This window comes from Muntiacus reevesi, chromosome 14 (genome assembly GCF_963930625.1).
Source record: "Muntiacus reevesi chromosome 14, mMunRee1.1, whole genome shotgun sequence".
Taxonomy (NCBI): Eukaryota; Metazoa; Chordata; class Mammalia; order Artiodactyla; family Cervidae; genus Muntiacus; species Muntiacus reevesi.
Genome location: NC_089262.1, coordinates 16,460,349 through 16,477,890, shown reverse-complemented (window position 1 = coordinate 16,477,890; position 17,542 = coordinate 16,460,349).

Below are 17,542 nucleotides of genomic sequence, written 5' to 3'. Positions count from 1 at the left end.
AGGTAATGCCAAAGAATATTCAAACTTCCACACAGTTGTACTCATTGCACAAGCTACCAAAGTAATGTTCAAAATACTCCAAGCAAGGCTTCAACTGTATGTGAACCATGAACTTCCAGATGTTCAAGCTGAATTTAGAAAGGGCAGAGAACCAGATATTAAATTGCCAACATCCATTGGATCATCAAACAAAGCAAGAGAGTTCCAGGGAAAAAATCTATTAAAAAGCAGAGACATTATTACTTTGCCAACAAATGTTGATCTAGTCAAAAATATGGCTTTTGCAGCACTCTTGTATGGATGTGAGAGATGGATTATAAAGAAAGCCGAGAGGCAAAGACTGATGCTTTTGCACTGTGGTGTTTGAGAAGTCCCTTGGACTGCAAGTAGATCAAAACAGTCAAATCTAAATGAAATCAGGCCTTAAATATTCATTGGAAGGACTGATGATGAAACTGAAACTCCAATACTTTGGCTACCTGATGTGAAGAACTGACTGATTGGAAAACACCCTGATGCTGGGAAAGATTGAAGGCTGAAGGCAGGAGGAGAAAGGAAAAACAGAGGATGAGATGTTTGGATGAAATCCCTGACTCGATGGACTGAGTGACTGAACTGAACTGAAAAGAAAAACAAAAATCTGAACTTTATATAATCAAAACATTTTCCTGATGGTCTCTGTAGGTGATCAGACAATTTCAGGAATATGTACGAAACAAGGATTAAAAACACTTTTTATGTCATTCAGTTTAGTTCAGTTCAGTTGCTCAATCATGTCCAGCTCTTTGCGACTCCATGAATCGCAGCACACCAGGCCTCCCTGTCCATCACCATCTCCCGTAGTTTACTCAAACTCATGTCCATCGAGTCAGTGATGCCATCCAGCCATCTCATCCTCTGTCGTCCCCTTCTCCTCCTGCTCCCAATCCTTCCCAGCATTAGAGTCTTTTCCAATGAGTCAACTCTTTGCATGGGGTCGCCAAAGTACTGGATTCTCAGCTTCAGCATCCGTCAGTCCTTCCAATGAAAACCCAGGACTGATCTCCTTTAGGATGGACTGGTTGGATCTCCTTGCAGTCCAAGGGACTCTCAAGAGTCTTCTCCAACACCACAGTTCAAAAGCATCAATTTTTCGGCGTTCAACTTTCTTCACAGTCCAACTCTCACATCCATACATGACCACTGGAAAAACCATAGCCTTGACTAGATGGACCTTTGTTATAAAACTAATGCCTTTGCTTTTTAATATGCTGTCTAGGTTGGTCATAACTTTCCTTCCAAGGAGTAAGTGTCTTTCAATTTCATGGCTACAATCACCATCTGCAGTGATTTTGGAGCCCCCAAAATAAAGTCTGACACTGTTTCCACTGGTTCCCCATCTATTTCCCATGAAGTGATGGGATCAGATGCCATGATCTTAGTTTTCTGAATGTTGTGCTTTAAGCCAACTTTTTCACTCTCCTCCTTCACTTTCATCAAGAGAATTCTTAGTTCCTTTTCACTTTCTGCCATAAGGGTGATGTCATCTGCATATCTGAGGTTATTGATATTTCTGCCAGCAATCTTGATTCCAGCTTGTGCTTCTTCCAGCCCAGCATTTCTCATGATGTACTCTGCATATAAGTTAAATAAGCAGGGTGACAATATACAGCCTTGACGCACTCCTTTTCCTATTTGGAACCAGTCTGTTGTTCCATGTCCAGTTCTAACTGTTGCTTCCTGACCTGCATACAGGTTTTTCAAGAGACATGTCAGATGGTCTTGTATTCCCATCTCTTTAAGAATTTTCCACAGCTAATTATGTCATTAGTAACATTTTAATTTTTAAATAAGATACTTAATGCTAGTAATAATTTAGCTAGAGTAGTATAAATATTGGGCTTCCCAGATGGCTCAGTGGTAAATAATCAGCCTGACAGTTCAGGAAATGCAGGAGACCCAGGTTCAATCTCTGGGTCAAGAAGATTCCCCTGGAGGAGGAAATTGCAATGTCCTCCAGTATTCTTGCCTGGAGAATACCATGGGTGGAAGGGTCTAGAGGGATATAGTCCACAGGATCGCACGGAGTCAGACATGAATGATCACAACATATCACAGCACAGTATATGCATTACGGAGTGTTAATTTACATTTTTTTCTTCTTGTTTTCTGTCTGCACTCAATCCAATATTCTCACCCAAAAACAGACATTTAAATTTCAGTATGCATTCTTTTAGATCTTTTTTGTCTTATTAATAATTACTGTTTTGTTAAAATAAAAGCAACATGAAAGCATGCCCAGAACATATTTAAGCACACAATAGCCAGAAATTGCACTTTAACCATTAAATAGATTGCATCCCTGATGATTTGCTATGCTTATAGAAAGCAGTAAGAAGGAGAAATAAAAGAAGTCAAAGCAAGAAAGCAAAAGAAAGAAAAAAGGATTTTAAAAGGGAGGTAATTTATTTAAAACAGGTGACATACTATAAATTATGCTTTATATAAAATTTTATTTTGGTTGAGTTTCAGAAAAAAGGAAAGCAAATTAAAAGTTTAACATGGTATTTGTATAAATATTTGTTCTTCTAAAGACATTCTTATTCCTTAAGGTATCTCAAAATTTAAGGAAACATTGCAAAGATATTGAAAGTTTAGGGGTTTCAATTTGAAATAGCATATCCTACAAAGTCCTGGACATCTTTTCACACCCCAAACCTTCATTATTAATGGACATCATATGTATATTTTTACTTAAATTTTCATTAGCACAGATACTAAATTTATATTTATTTGGTTTGGATTTCCACAATTCTTTCCTTCATCTGTTACTTGACTGGCTTAATTGTCCAAGGTGATCTGTTTATTTGTCTCTCTGCTCATTTATTTTCTTTTCCCAATATGACTTAGTGATGATTTTATTTCCTTTTTAAAAATTTTATTTTGTATAAAAAGTGAGTCATATATTCATGCCTGAATGACAAAGTACGTGGGTATATGGGTTGTGAGTAAATTTAAGACCATATATTTGGATCTATTTGGGCATTGAGTATTTTACTTTTTATTTCTTCAGAACTCTGTAGCTTTCGTGCATAATGATTTTATTGTAGTTACAATGCTATATATTCTGCCACTGCACTTTTTCATGGGTGAGTCTGAGACTTTTCTGAATTTCCTCGTCATGCATAAACTTTCTGTCTTCTTTATACACCACACAATAATTAGTTCTTCAGTTTCAATGACATCAGCTGTTTATTTCCGGGGACAATTTTTTTTTTTTTTGCAACTATTGTTTCTGGAACACTGTGTATTCTATTATTTTGCCAATATATTTGAAACTTTATTTCTGGGCAAATTTCATCCATTTTGGATGAATGATTTTTGTGAATTCTATTGGATTTTCTACATCGCAGATGACAGTAATTCTGCTGGAACATCTATTGTAATTGATCTAATTGCTTTGATCTTGCATTTTTTTCCTCTGTATTCACACAGTTTTAATATGTCTTTTCTCCAGTGTGTCAACGATCCCGTTTTCAATCACATCTGCTCTGTTTTGTCCTATTTAGAATATATTCATTATTTCTGTGTTGTAATTTTCTTTTTCAGGTTGTTTCCGCAGCTCTCTGGTCCCCATTTTCACCTTGCTGTTGTAGTACCCTCAAGTTTCTACACTTTTGTTAACAAATGAATGTTTGCATTAAGTACTTAAAAGCTACTTATGAAACCTTTTATTTATTTTCCATTTGGTGATTTCACCTTGACTAAGACAGTAACTTGTCTTTTGAAAACTGTGTTCTTTAATTTATGCTTAATGTTTATGTTATTGTGAAACTTCTTCCTTTCATCTTGCTAACCTGATATTTTTTCAATAGAATTTAACATAATCTTCTTTCTCCCTATTCCTTCACCTAAAGCCTATTCCTCTCCCTCAACTCCCAAAATAATGATTGCTGAGTGAGAGGGGACGACTCAGTTTTCTGTAGCTATTTTTAATAGAACTGGTGCCTAATGTAGCATTATAACATTTCAAGTCCTCTAAAATAATATTTTGAAACATTGCCACCTGAATTACATGGGCATCTTGCTAATTAATAAAAGGGTGCACATGATTCAGCATTTGCTAAAAGTTCTCAAGTGATATCAGTGTCTCTGGTCTGATGATCAAACTTTGCATAGGAAAACTCTAAAAGGATTCAACACACAAAACAAAGGTAAAATCTAATTCCATGTGTGGCATATACTAATAATTCAATAAATTGATAATATATGTAATATATATTCTATTAATAATAGTTCAAGGAATTTAATTATTTCCATAATTCACTTAAAATCACTGGAGTTCATGCTTTTATTATAAAATTTCAACCCCCTCTGGGACTTTCAAACATTGCAAATCATCCATGGTCATATTCATTCCCTGTTAACTAGAGAATGAAAAGAAAAAATCTTCTCTGAGGCAGCTTCTCAACAATTCGGTGTCATTTGTGAGGATTTTCCTTGGAGTACAGAATGAAGCGGGGTGAAGGCTAATAGAGTTTTGCCAAGAAAATGCACTGATCATAGCAAGCACTCTCTTCCAAATACACAAGAGAAGACTCTACATATGGACATCACCAGATCGCCAACACCGATCAGATTGATTATATTCTTTGCAGTCAAAGATGGGGAAGCTCTATAAAGTCAGCAAAAACAAGACCAGGAGCTGACTGTAGCTCAGATCATGAACTCCTTATTGCCAAATTCAGACTTAAATGGAAGAAAGTAAGGAAAACCACAAGACCATTCAGGTATGATCTAAATCAAATCCCTTATGATTATACAGTAGAAGTGAGAAATAGATTTAGGGGACTAGGTCTGATAAACAGAGTGCCTGATGAAGTATGGACGGAGGTTCATGACATTTTAGAAGAAGCAGGGATCAAGACCATTGCCAAGGAAAAAAGATGCAAAAAACCAAAATGGCTGTCTGAAGACGACTTACAAATAGCTGTGAAAAGACAAGTGAAAAGCAAAGGAGAGAAGGAAATATATACCCATTTGAATGCAGAGTTCCAAAGAATAACAAGGAGAGATAAGAAAGCCATCCACAGATATCAGTGCAAAGAAACAGAGGAAAACAATAGAATGGGAAAGACTAGAGATCTCTTCAAGAAAATTAGAGATACGAAGGGAACACTTCATGCAAAGATCAGTTCAATAAAGGACAGAAATGGTATGGACATAATAGAAGCAGAAGGTAATAAGAAGAGGTAGCAAGAATACACAGAATAACTACAAAAAAGATCTTCATGACCCAGATGATCACAATGGTGTAATCACTAACCTAAAGCCAAACATCCTGGAATACAAAGTCAAGTGGGCCTTAGGAAGCATCACTACAAATAAAGCTAGTGGAGGTGATGGAATTCCAGTTGAGCTATTTCAAATCTTAAAAGATGATGCTGTGAAAGTGCTGCACTCAATATGCCAGCAAATTTGGAAAACTCAGCAGTGGCCACAGGACTGGAAAAGGTCATTTTCCACTCCAATCTCAAAGAAAGGCATTGCCAAAGAATGCTCAAACTACTGCACAATTGCACTCATCTCACATGCTAGTAAAGTAATGCTCAAAATTCTCCAAGCCAGATTTCAACAATACATGAACCACGAACTTCCAGATGTTCAAGCTGGTTTTAGAGAAGGCAGAAGAACCAGAGATCAAATTGCCAATATCCTTTGGATCATTGAAAAAGCAAGACAGTTCCAGAAAATCATCTATTTCTGCTTTATTGACTCTGCCAAAGCCTTTGACTGTGTGGGCCACAATAAACTGTGGAAAATACTTCAAGAGATGGGAATACCAGACCACCTGACCTGTCTTTTGAGAAATCTGTATGAAGGTCAGGAAACTACAGTTAAAAATGGACATGGAACAGCAGACTGGTTCTAAATAGAAAAAGGAGTATGTCAAGGCTGTATATTGTCACCATGCTTATTTAACTTATATGCAGAGTACATCATGAGAAATGCTGGGCTGGATGAAGCACAAGCTGACATCAAGATTGCCGGGAGAAATATCAATAACCTCAGATATGCAGATGACACCACCTTTACGGCAGAAAGTGAAGAAGAACTAAAGAGCCTCTTGATGAAAATGAAGGAGGAGAGTAAAAAAGTTGGCTTAAAGCACAACATTCAGAAAACTAAGATCATGGCATCTGATCCCATCACTTCATGGGAAATAGATGGGGAACCAGTGAAAACAGTGTCAGACTTTATTTTGGGGGCTCCAAAATCACTGCAGATGGTGACTGCAGCCATGAAATTGAAAGACACTTGCTCCTTGGAAGGAAAATTATGACCAACTTAGACAGCATATTAAAAAGCAGAGGCATTAGTTTTCCAACAAAGGTCTGTCTAGTCAAGGTTATGGTTTTTCCAGTAGTCATGTATGGATGTGAGAGTTGGACTATAAAGGAAGCTGAGCACTGAAAAATTGATGCTTTTGAACTGTGATGTTGGAACAGACTCTTGAGAGTCCCTTGGACTGCAAGGAGATCCAACCAGTCCATCCTAAAGGAGATCAGTCCTGAGTGTTCATTGGAAGGACTGATGCTGAAGCTGAAACTCCAATACTTTGGCCACCTGATTCAAAGATCTGACTCATTGGAAAAGACCCTGATGCTGGGAAAGATTGAGGGCAGGAGGAGAAGGGAATGGCAGAGGATGAGATGGTTGGAAGGCATCACCAACTCAATGGACATGAGTTTGGGTAAACTCTGGTAGTTAGTGATGGACAGGGAGGCCTGGCATTCTGCAGTTCATGGGGTCACAAAGAATCAGACATTACTAAGCAGCTGCTCTGAACTTAAATATCATATGTGATCTTTATTTCCATCTTGGGAAATTTAACATGAAATTGTGACATTCTCGATTCATGTTTATCAAATTCTATATAATTTATTTAGTAACTTAGCTAATTTTAAAAATACTAGAAGGCCAAAATTTAGTGAAGAAACTCTGTTCCAACCTCCCATTAAATATCAAAATTATTTTATATGTCTTTTGAATGCATTTATTTGTTTTATAAACACATAGATAGGTAACCATATAAATGATGTTATACAATGCATATAATTTTGTGTTTTTTATTGAAAATATATCTTCATGATCTTTCTAGAAGAGTGTATATATAAATAAATACACTTTAAAATTTTTAGTGTCTAACTGTTTTTTCATTTTATGGAAAGCTATAAAAACTGTTACTACTAAAGCTATGGAACTATAGTTACTCCTATTCCCTTGATAATCATTTAAGTTATTCAATTTTCAATGAATGTAAAATTAATCATTTCACATTATACTTTTTAAAATATTCAATTATTTCAAAAAATGTGTTTCTAGAAATAAAAGTCTTGGTCAATTATAAACACATTATAAGTCATATAGCCACTATTTGATTGCCTTACAATAATGTTTTAGTTTATATTTTAACATAAATAAATGAATATCCATTTGCAATGCCTCAGTTGGCATTATCCATCATTTATATTTTGTTGAAGCAGTGGATGAATAAGTGATATTTTTAGATTGTTTTTTATTAATTTTAATAAGCCTCTGAAATGTTTTTATATTTTCATTTTCCATTTACATTTTCATTTAGGAATTATGCACTCATCCATATTTTATTTGCAATTTTTCTTTTACCTGTTGATTTTTAGGAGGTAATTTATATTTTAATATTAAACATGTATTTATTTTTTATGCATTGGATATGTTTTATCAGATACTTTTAATGATATACCAAAATTCAATGTAACAAAATAAAAAACTCAATCTTAAGAATCAACTAAAATGTAATTTTGAAAGCATGTTGCTTCTTTCTCACATTATTGTCTACAAAAGATCACACAATGAACATTTTTTTTTAAGGGGGAGATAGTTTCTATTTTCATGCTTTTTAATGTCTTGACGTGAAAGTAAAGACAGACCACAGGTAATGACCACAATGAGCATTTTACCTGACTGCCGCTCTCAGTATATGCTATTGTGTGTTGAACACCATCAATTGTTATACAGAGTGACAGGGACATCATTTCATAGTAGAATTCACATAGATGAGTATATGGTTCTAGCTTTTTCCTTCATAAAGTATACAGATTTGGATAGCTTACAAGATGCAGTACAACATTGCCTATATGAAATGTCCCTGTTTTGTGTTCCATAGTTTACTAGTCAGCTTGGGCTGCCATCATAAAATATTAAAATTAAGTGGCTTAAACAACATACCTTAATTTTCTCAGGGTTCTGAAAGCTAGAAGTACACAAAGTGTACTCATTCTATTTCTGATGAAAGTTCTCATCCTTACGTGTAGATAGCCACCTTCCTGCTATGAGCCCACATAGCTTTTCCTCTGCATTATATTTGGAGAGAGAGCAAGCTCACTGGTATCTCTTATAAGCACACTGATCCTACTCTTTCAGGGCCTCACCTTTGGGTCTTCAATGAAATTTAATTACTTCAAGGCCACCTGATGTAAAGAACTGACTCACTGGAGAAGACCTTAATGCTGGGAAAGATTGAAGGCAGGAGGAGAAGGGGATGGCAGAGGTTGAGATAGTTAGATACCATCACCAACTCAATGGACACGAATTTGAGCAAACTCCAAGACATAGTGTAGGACAGAGGAGCTTGGCATGCTGCAGTCCATGGGGTCACAAAGAGTCAAATACGACTTAGGGACTGAACCATATAAACAACAATATTGAGGCCCCAGCTCCAGATACAATCACTCCTGTAACGTGGGTTTCAACATACAGAATTGGGGGAACACAAATATTCAGTCTATGATACAGAGCTCCAGCAAATGTTCAAATGCAATCATATTTGTTTTAGTTCTATGGAAAATGTCATGGATATTTTGACAAGGATTGCATTAAATCTGTAGATTGATTTGGGTAGTATGGACATTTGCAGAAGTGTGATGGACCTAGAGAGTATTATGCTTAGTGAAATGTCAGAGACAGATAAATACTGTATGATGTCACCTGCATGTGGAATCTAAAAAAATAATACAAATGAAGGTATATAGCAAAACATAAACAGATTAACAGAGAAAACAAACTGATGGTTACTAGTGGAGAGAGACAATGGGGAAGGGGGACCTTAAGGGTATGAAGAGATACAGCTTATTTTGTATAAAATAGATAAGCAACAAGAATATATTGTATAGCACAGGGAATTAGAGCTGCTATGTTATAATAACTTTTAATGTAGCATAAACCATAAAACTACTGAATCACTGTGCTTTACACCTGAAACTAATATAAATATAATATAAACTGTAAATCAAATATACTGCAATAAAAATGCAATAACATTTTAAGTATAAATTAGTGCTAGATGATACCTATAAGCAATGATCTCTGTTGCATGATCTAAGTCACTTCAATGAAAAGGATAGAAATAGATGGAAAATTGTAGAAAAAGAGTTTTAAATATTATTTCAGCTTCTCAGAAAAAACTTTAATATACAGAGAAGTTTGTAACAAAAGTTACAAAGAAAATTAGTTTGATTTGCATGTGTGTTCATTTACTGTATTGAGTTTTGACTGAAATGAAGGAACTTCACCCAAATTGAAAATATCATCCCTAAAAATAATTTTTAAGTAGATGTGTTGAGATTTGCAGAGTTTGCCTGAACGTTAAGCATACTTTGCTTTATACAACTGAACGCTGGACAATGGTAATAGAGTCAGGACAGGAAAAAAAACTAGAGTTTCCTTGTTCTTTTTTTCTTTTCATGAATAAAAGTCATTCATAAGACTATTCTTCATGCTAGATTTTAAAATATCAACAAGATCAATCACGCATAACCCGAAACAAAATTTTGAGAACAGACTACACAAGAGGAAATTTTTCTTGTATAACCCTTATTTATCCATTCTACAATCCCTACTCCTTGGGAAGAAGGTGAAATGAGAAAAGCTGTTATGTTTTACTGAGGATAGAGGGGGAATGTATACAGAAATGTCAATGGATATATTTCAAAGCAAATTGGCACATTCAATTAAATTTGGTTTCCAGTGTAAATAAATGGAATGGAGTCATTCCTCTATGTGAAAGTATTCATCTATATTAATAATAAATTATCTAAAAAGATTATTCCTGAGAAAGCACCAATTTATATACTATTCAGTTGTGCTTCCCATTAGGAAAAAAAAAATACATATTTAGTGACATGAACTTGGAAGTCGATCAGTTTTTTACAGAGAAACCTAGAAGCCTCTATAGATATGCCATATAAAATAATGGATTAAAATCCCCTAAAAATGACTTGCTAGTAAGCAATTTTTCTGGTCAGCTACTTGTGGTCTTTCAGTTTTAAACTTATCCTTTATACTCTTCTCTGAGATATTGGGACTGCAACTTTACAAACAATATTTCTCAGTCCACACACCCATTCTAGTCACAACTGGAGGCCCAGAAGGAAACAAAGGGTTAGGTGAATAAGAAGAGCCTGCTTCCTGTTTTACGTTTGTTTGTTTGTGTCGGGAGCCGCCGGGTGTGACCAAAAGGTGACAAGGTCATGGGGACGAGAGAGGAACCTACTAGGCAGCTCTTCCTCACTCGGGGCTGCCCCAGGGCCCAATATGTCCCCTCGGAAGCCGCCGGGATGAGAAAGGAATCTGCAAGGCAGCTCTTCCTCTGGAGGTTGTTCTGGGGGCCCAGTATGTCCCTTTCTTCCTTCTGTCTTACTGTTGTTGGGCTTTTTATTAATTTTTGCAAATATAATATATAGTAATAAGGCCTCCCTGGAAAAGTCCAAGCCTTGAAAATGCTCATGATTGCTCTGGCTCAGGACACGACCAGAAACATCAAGTCAAACAAGAAAAGGCCACAGGTATAATTTGGCTGCTTGTTTAAAAGATTATAATGGTCTAGAATAGAAAAGAGTAGAGGCATTTAGATTTAGAAGTAGATATACTGCTTTAGTTTACTTGCTCCTTGGTTGAGAGGGTTTTCACTATTGCTATTTCCTTGCTGCTATTTGTTCATTGTTTCCCTTTCTTTAAACAACGTGGGATATTATGGGTAATTTTATAAAATTAGAAAATGGGGTACATAAGATTTCAATAGAAGATTTATATTAATCAGTTTCACTGCCATTATCTCACTACTAATAGAGGTGTTTTGCTGCTTTAGAAGTGTTTTTGCTGTTTAATAGTTAATCATTGTAAATTGAGATTTTGTGGTGTCAGGTAAAGAAAAATATCAGGGTTTTCTCATGGTACTATTCTCAGAAATGTCAAACATGTTACTGTGACCCTTCCCATGGATTGTTTTATTACCCAAAGAATTCATACTATATCTGGAATCTATGGAACATTGTTTCTGTTAGAGTGAAAATGTTAGGCCATTGAGGCAAGAAGACTATGTACAGGACATTTAAGAATAAACCCTGTAATTGGAAACGTTCTAGATGAATGCATAGGGGGAAAACATGGGAAAGAAAAATATTGACGGAAGCACAAACCAATATCTGACGTAATATGTGGTGACTTAAGTGGGAGGTAATGATCATCCTATAAAAACTGAGCTATCCTAAAAATTAAAAAAAGCTACCTCTTCTACGCAACCTGCTGTGTGTGTCTGTCTTCTTCTTCACCGACGCCACTCATCCCTTGAGTATTCCTGGTCCTGCCGGGGCTGGACCTCAGCATGCTTGTTTTTCACTTATTTTCCCTTTCCTATTGGAATACAATTTCTTTATAATGTTAGGTTAGTTTCTGTTGCACAGTGAAGTGAATCATCTGTACATATACATATACTTCCTCCCTCTTAGATTTCCCTCCCATCCCCACTTTGCACCCTCTTAGGTCATCACACAGCGCAGAGCTGAGATCTCTGTGCCATGCAGCAGCTACCCACCAGCTATCTGTCTCACACAAGGCAGTGTATAGATGAACCCACTCCAGTGTTCTTGCCTGGAGAATCCCAGGGACGGGGAAGCCTGGTGGGCTGCCATCTATGGGGTCACACAGAGTCAGACACGACTGAAGCGACTTAGCAGCAGCAGCGACAGCAGTGTGTAGATGTCAGCGCTATGCTCTCAATTCCTTCCACCCTCTCCTTTGCCCGCTGTGCCCACATTAGTTCTCTACATCTGGGTCTCTAGTCCTGCATTCCCTGCTCCTTTAAGTCAACACCCTTCCAGAAGAGAGAATTGGCTGTGATCTCCAGCTTCCTTTGCCAGTCCCAGCATCAGCCTCATCACTCTTCACTCATCATTTCATCACTCATCACTCATCACTGTAGGCATGAAAGTCAGCCAGGAGGATCCCCTCTTCAGAGATCTGAGGACCCACATCATGCATGGGCCCCACCTAGAACCCCTCGTTTCTGCTAAACCACCTCTTCCGCATCTCTCTTTTCATTGCTTATTGTCTCTGGCTTAGCCCATTTTCCCATTTGCTATCTAAATTCTTCAGTTTCTATAAGACCATTTTGCTCTATAAAATCCCTTTATTTAAAATTCCTAGCATCAATTTATCTTTTTCCTGAATAAATCATGATACAGTAACTTCAAAACAAAAGCTGAATTGTTTCAGCAGCACAATTTCCAATACATAAATAGACCAACTTAGCTAGTTTAGCTAGATTTCTCAGTATTCCTGAGTATCCATTGATCTCAAGTAATTGACCGTCTCTTATGCATCATCCTGAGGTAAAGGCGAGATTAAGTGTCATATTATATGTGGAAATAAAGTCAACTCTTCTCTACAATGGGTCATTATCGGTTACTTATTGACCTCACAATTACAGCATGTACTAACTGCATAACTTTGTTTTTCATTTAGAAATAATACAGAAAGCTGCAAGAGCAGTGTCGTATAAAACCTTTATGTAACATTCAGAATTGACGATTTTTAATACAGAAAGGTGTCCGTTGTCATCTGTTGGAAAACAATTTTCTGTGGTGGTTCTACTATCTTGTATTGTCTTTTCAAGACTGCTTTACTAATGCTCATATGTTTACTTCAGTATTGATTCTGTTTATACTTAGAGTGGCCTAAGAAACAGAGAAGTAAAAGAGTTTCAGGAGACCAAAATATATGTTCTCTGTATTTCACAGTATTGACTACATGTTTCAACATCATTGTTAATTTGTATACCTTCATTCCGATTTTTATCATCTAAGAAATTTAGTCTTTACTAGTTGATATAAAATAATTCTGCATACTGCTATTACATTTGCAATGCCTTTTTAAAATATATTTTTCTCTCCTCACTTATTTGTTCCAAAGATATTCCTTTAAGTTTGTGCATTCCTCAGCCTCTCCTTGTCCAGTTTCTAGGTTTTCATCCTATGCTGTGATATCTGATGTCTGCTTTCATGCAAAGACAGTTATGATGACAGTTATCTACAGAAAATTGACATTTCCTCCTTAAAATAATATATCTTCAGAAATTTAAGATCATATTACATTTAAGAAAGAGCAAAAGTCACCCAAGTATATGAAATAAAATTGAGAAGTCAAAACCCCAACCTCGGCAAATTGGGTCAAGAACTCAATGAGCTCCTAAAATCAAAATGCCAAAACTAGAGAAAATGTAAATGTGTAGAAAAGAAAGATGAAAGTCTATTGATTTAAAAGTCAGAGATCAGAAACTTGTTTTAAAATATATAAAAATAGGCATGTATAAATTAATCATTAAGTTTATGTTTCATAGCATAGACATGAATAAAATAGTAAAAACCTGAGTTTACGAGAAATATTTTGAGATGCATCTATAGGAAGCATCGTGTTCAAAAGGTCATAAGAAATGGCAAAAGATTTCACCAAAGGATTAAGAACTTTAAAACATTTTATCCATATATTCACAAAAATACCAGGAAATCTCTATTTTAAAAAGGTAAATGAAAGTAGAAAATGTTTTCATTATAAATATCTTTAAAATATCACTATTAAGAATATTTTCAAGAATGAATTCTATATAGATTTTTGCCATATAAATAAAAGGTTTTGTGTACCAGTAGAATCTTTGGAGATACCAGTAAAATCTTTGGTGATACCGAACATAGCAAAATCTTGGAAAGAGGCCAGTTGTGCTGACTTTACCATTTGCTAAGAGAGTTTTCCGAAAGCTTTTGGTTATATATATTTATCTTGATATTGCTAATCTCATACGAATTTGGCCATTTTCAGTAAGGTTTTAGGGTGCTGTAGCATTAGTTTGGGTGAAACAAACACTAAATGAAAAATGTTCTTTGACCTTCTCCTTCTAAACTTCCTCAAATAATGTGCTGCGCTATAAGCCATTCTTATTAATGTTTGCAGATGCTGGTAGTGCTCCCGCTATTGACCTTAAGAAATGATTGAAAAATAAAGCAAAATAAATCTTCCTCCTGGAAATCCTAAGTACTTTCCTATTTTCAGGTGACCTTATTTGATGCCTGATTCTCTCACCTTGCCTATGACCAAAAGTCATGGCTTCCCACTCTGCACAAAGCAGATCATTTATTTTCTTAGCAGGAAATCTCCCATGCCATTAATGATTCATATAGGTCATGTTTACAAGTGGCAAATGTTTCTAAGTTTACTGTATCCTAAAGCAGCAACTTCAATTTTATACTAAAAAAATTTTAGAACTTCTTATTTAAGACTATCAAGAGTGATAATCTAAGTTCAACTGCTCTATTGTTTTCTTATTTACTGGACGACAAAGAAATGAAAAGAGGAGGGCATAAAGAAAAGAACTAGAATCCTGGACAGTGACCTGGGTGAAGCATTCATGAAGGTATCACAGAAAACCAAGGAAGTTTTTTTTTGTTGTTGTTTGTTTGTTTTTTAATGCATCCACCACCTCACACATTTAACTCTGTTTTGTCTGTTTCAGTTTATTTGTTTTTTGTTTTTGTTTTGTATTGGCAAGAACACTGAGGTTCTACATTGAGTAAATTTCAGTTGTACAATACAATGTTATCAACTATAGTCACCATGTAATATATGAGATTCACAGACCTTATTGATCTTATAACTGAAAGTCTGTATCCGCTCTAATCTCTCAATTTCCATTCTCCCCCCCAGCAATCCCTTGACAACCACTTTTCTACTCCATTTCAAGGAATTCAAAACAAATTTTGGGTCCCACACACATAATATGTGATACCGTGCAGAATTTGTCTTTTCCTCTGATTTATTTCACTGACTAATGCCCTGCAGGTTCATTCCTGTGGTCATAAAGAACAGGATTTCTTTCTTCTTAAGGTTGAACAATTTTTCATTGTATATATACACCACATTTTCTTGAGCCATTCATCCACTGGTGGACACTTGGTTTGTTTCCATACCTTGGTTGTTGTGAATGAATGCTTCAAAGAACTTAGAGATACAGATATCTCTCTCTGTCATATGATGTCACTTTATTTCTTTAGGATATAAACAGGAAGTGGGATGATTGGGTCAAACGGTAGTTCTAATTTAATTTCTTGACAAACCTCCATACTGGTCTCCATGTGGCTGTACCAGCTCATGTTCCCACCAACACTGTACCCTCTCATCAGCATTTTTAACCTCTTATCTTTTTTATGCTAAGAGTTCTAACAAGTATGAGATGATATTTCATTGTGATTTCAATTTGCATCTCTCTGATATTTAGTAATGCTGAGTCCTTTCCTGTAGCTGTTAGCCTCCTTGGAAAAATATGAATTGAGTTCTCTTCTCTTTTTTTAAATCAAGTTAGGTAATTTGGGAAACTCTTCTATTAAACTGTAACAGTGTATCATCCTTTATCTACTTCGGATATTAACTCTTATCAGACATTAGGAATGATTTTTTTCCATTCCAGCCTGCCTTTTAATTTTGCTGGTTTCCGTTGCTGAACAGAAGTTTGTTTCTGTTGTTCTTATAGTCCTACTTCTTATTTATTTATTTATTTATTTGCTTTTGTTAGCTTTGCTTCTGGTGTCAAACGCAAAACCAAACAAAAAAATATCACTTGCAACACCAGCGTGTAGAAATTCCTTCCAGGTCGATACTGGTGACTTAGAACTGGTTTTAGGGGATGACAGGTGAGAGGTACACTGGCTTCCCTGCTCTCTGAGGAAGATTGTGGCCAGTCCTTAGATGTGTGCTAGATTAGAAGCCTGACTCTCAGGCGCTAGCTTTCTTTTTTTCTCTCCACTGTATTTATTTAATTTTATTTATTTATTTTATATTGGACTATAATTAATTTAGGACTTCCTTGGTGGCTCAGAAGGTAAAGAATCTGCCTGCAAGCAGGAGACTCACATTTGATCCCTGGGTCAGGAAGATCCCCTGGAATACGAAATGACTCCAGTATTCCTTCCTGGAGAATTCCTTGGATAAAGAGCCCGGAGGGCTACAGTCCATGGGGTTGCAAAGAGTCAGACATGACTGAGCAACTAACACACACATAGTTGATTTACAACATTGTGTTAATGCTAGGTATACAGCAAAGTAATTCAATTATATACATATATATATATATATGTAATTGAGTATAGTTCCCTATGCTATACTGTAGGTCCTTATAGTTCTCTATTCTGAATATCATAGAGCTTAATGGCTCAGCCATATCTGACTCTTTTGTGACCCCATGGACTGTAACTCACCAGGCTCCTCTGCCCATGAAATTTTCCAGATAAAGATGCTGGAGTGGGGTGCCCTTTACTGTCCCAGAGGATCTTCTGCTCCTGTGTCTCCTGCCTCTGTCAAAACCACCATCTATAAATGTCTTGTATCAAGCATTTTTTTTTATAATCAGTGATAGTATTCTGCACATTTTCTGACTGTATAACTTGATTTAGAGAATTCTGTGGAAAAATGCTCATGGGATCCATTGACTTTGTTGGGTACTCTATCATAGAGAAGTGGTGACCTTTATGGTATGTAGGAATATGAGAGTTATATCTCAAAAATTAGAGATAACACCTTATAAGACTGATGCCATCCAAGATGCAATATATACTCCCATCTAATAATAAATATGATATGCCTTGTCAAATAGCCACAGTACTTATACCTGGGAATTAATAAGAAAAAGTTAATTTTGAAAGATGTATTTTTTAATTCTGAACAAAGGTAGTATTGCATATTTTAAGAAAATATTTAATAAAATTCAATTATGTCAATAAGCATATGCATGTAATTTGTTGTTATTGTTTAATCGCTAAGTCATGTCCAACTCTTTTGTGACCCCATGGACTGTAGTCCACCAGGCTCCTCTGTCCATAGGATTTCCAGGCAAGAATACTAGAATGGGTTGACATTTACTTTTCCAGGGGACCTTCCTGGCCCAGGGATCAAGCCCATGTCTCCTGTATTGCAGGCAGATTCTTTACCACTGAATCACCCGAGAAGCTCAACATGTATCTTTAATGGTCTAAAATTCATGCAGGATCTGCTTGAGCATTTGTAGATATTAAATTTTAAAAAGTATTTATTTTAAAGTAATTTTTCTATTTTACTGATTTTTAAAACTAACCTGTTGAATGAGAAATCTGAGACAAAAAAGGAGAAATCTATGAAGAAAAATAAAATAAACCTTAATACA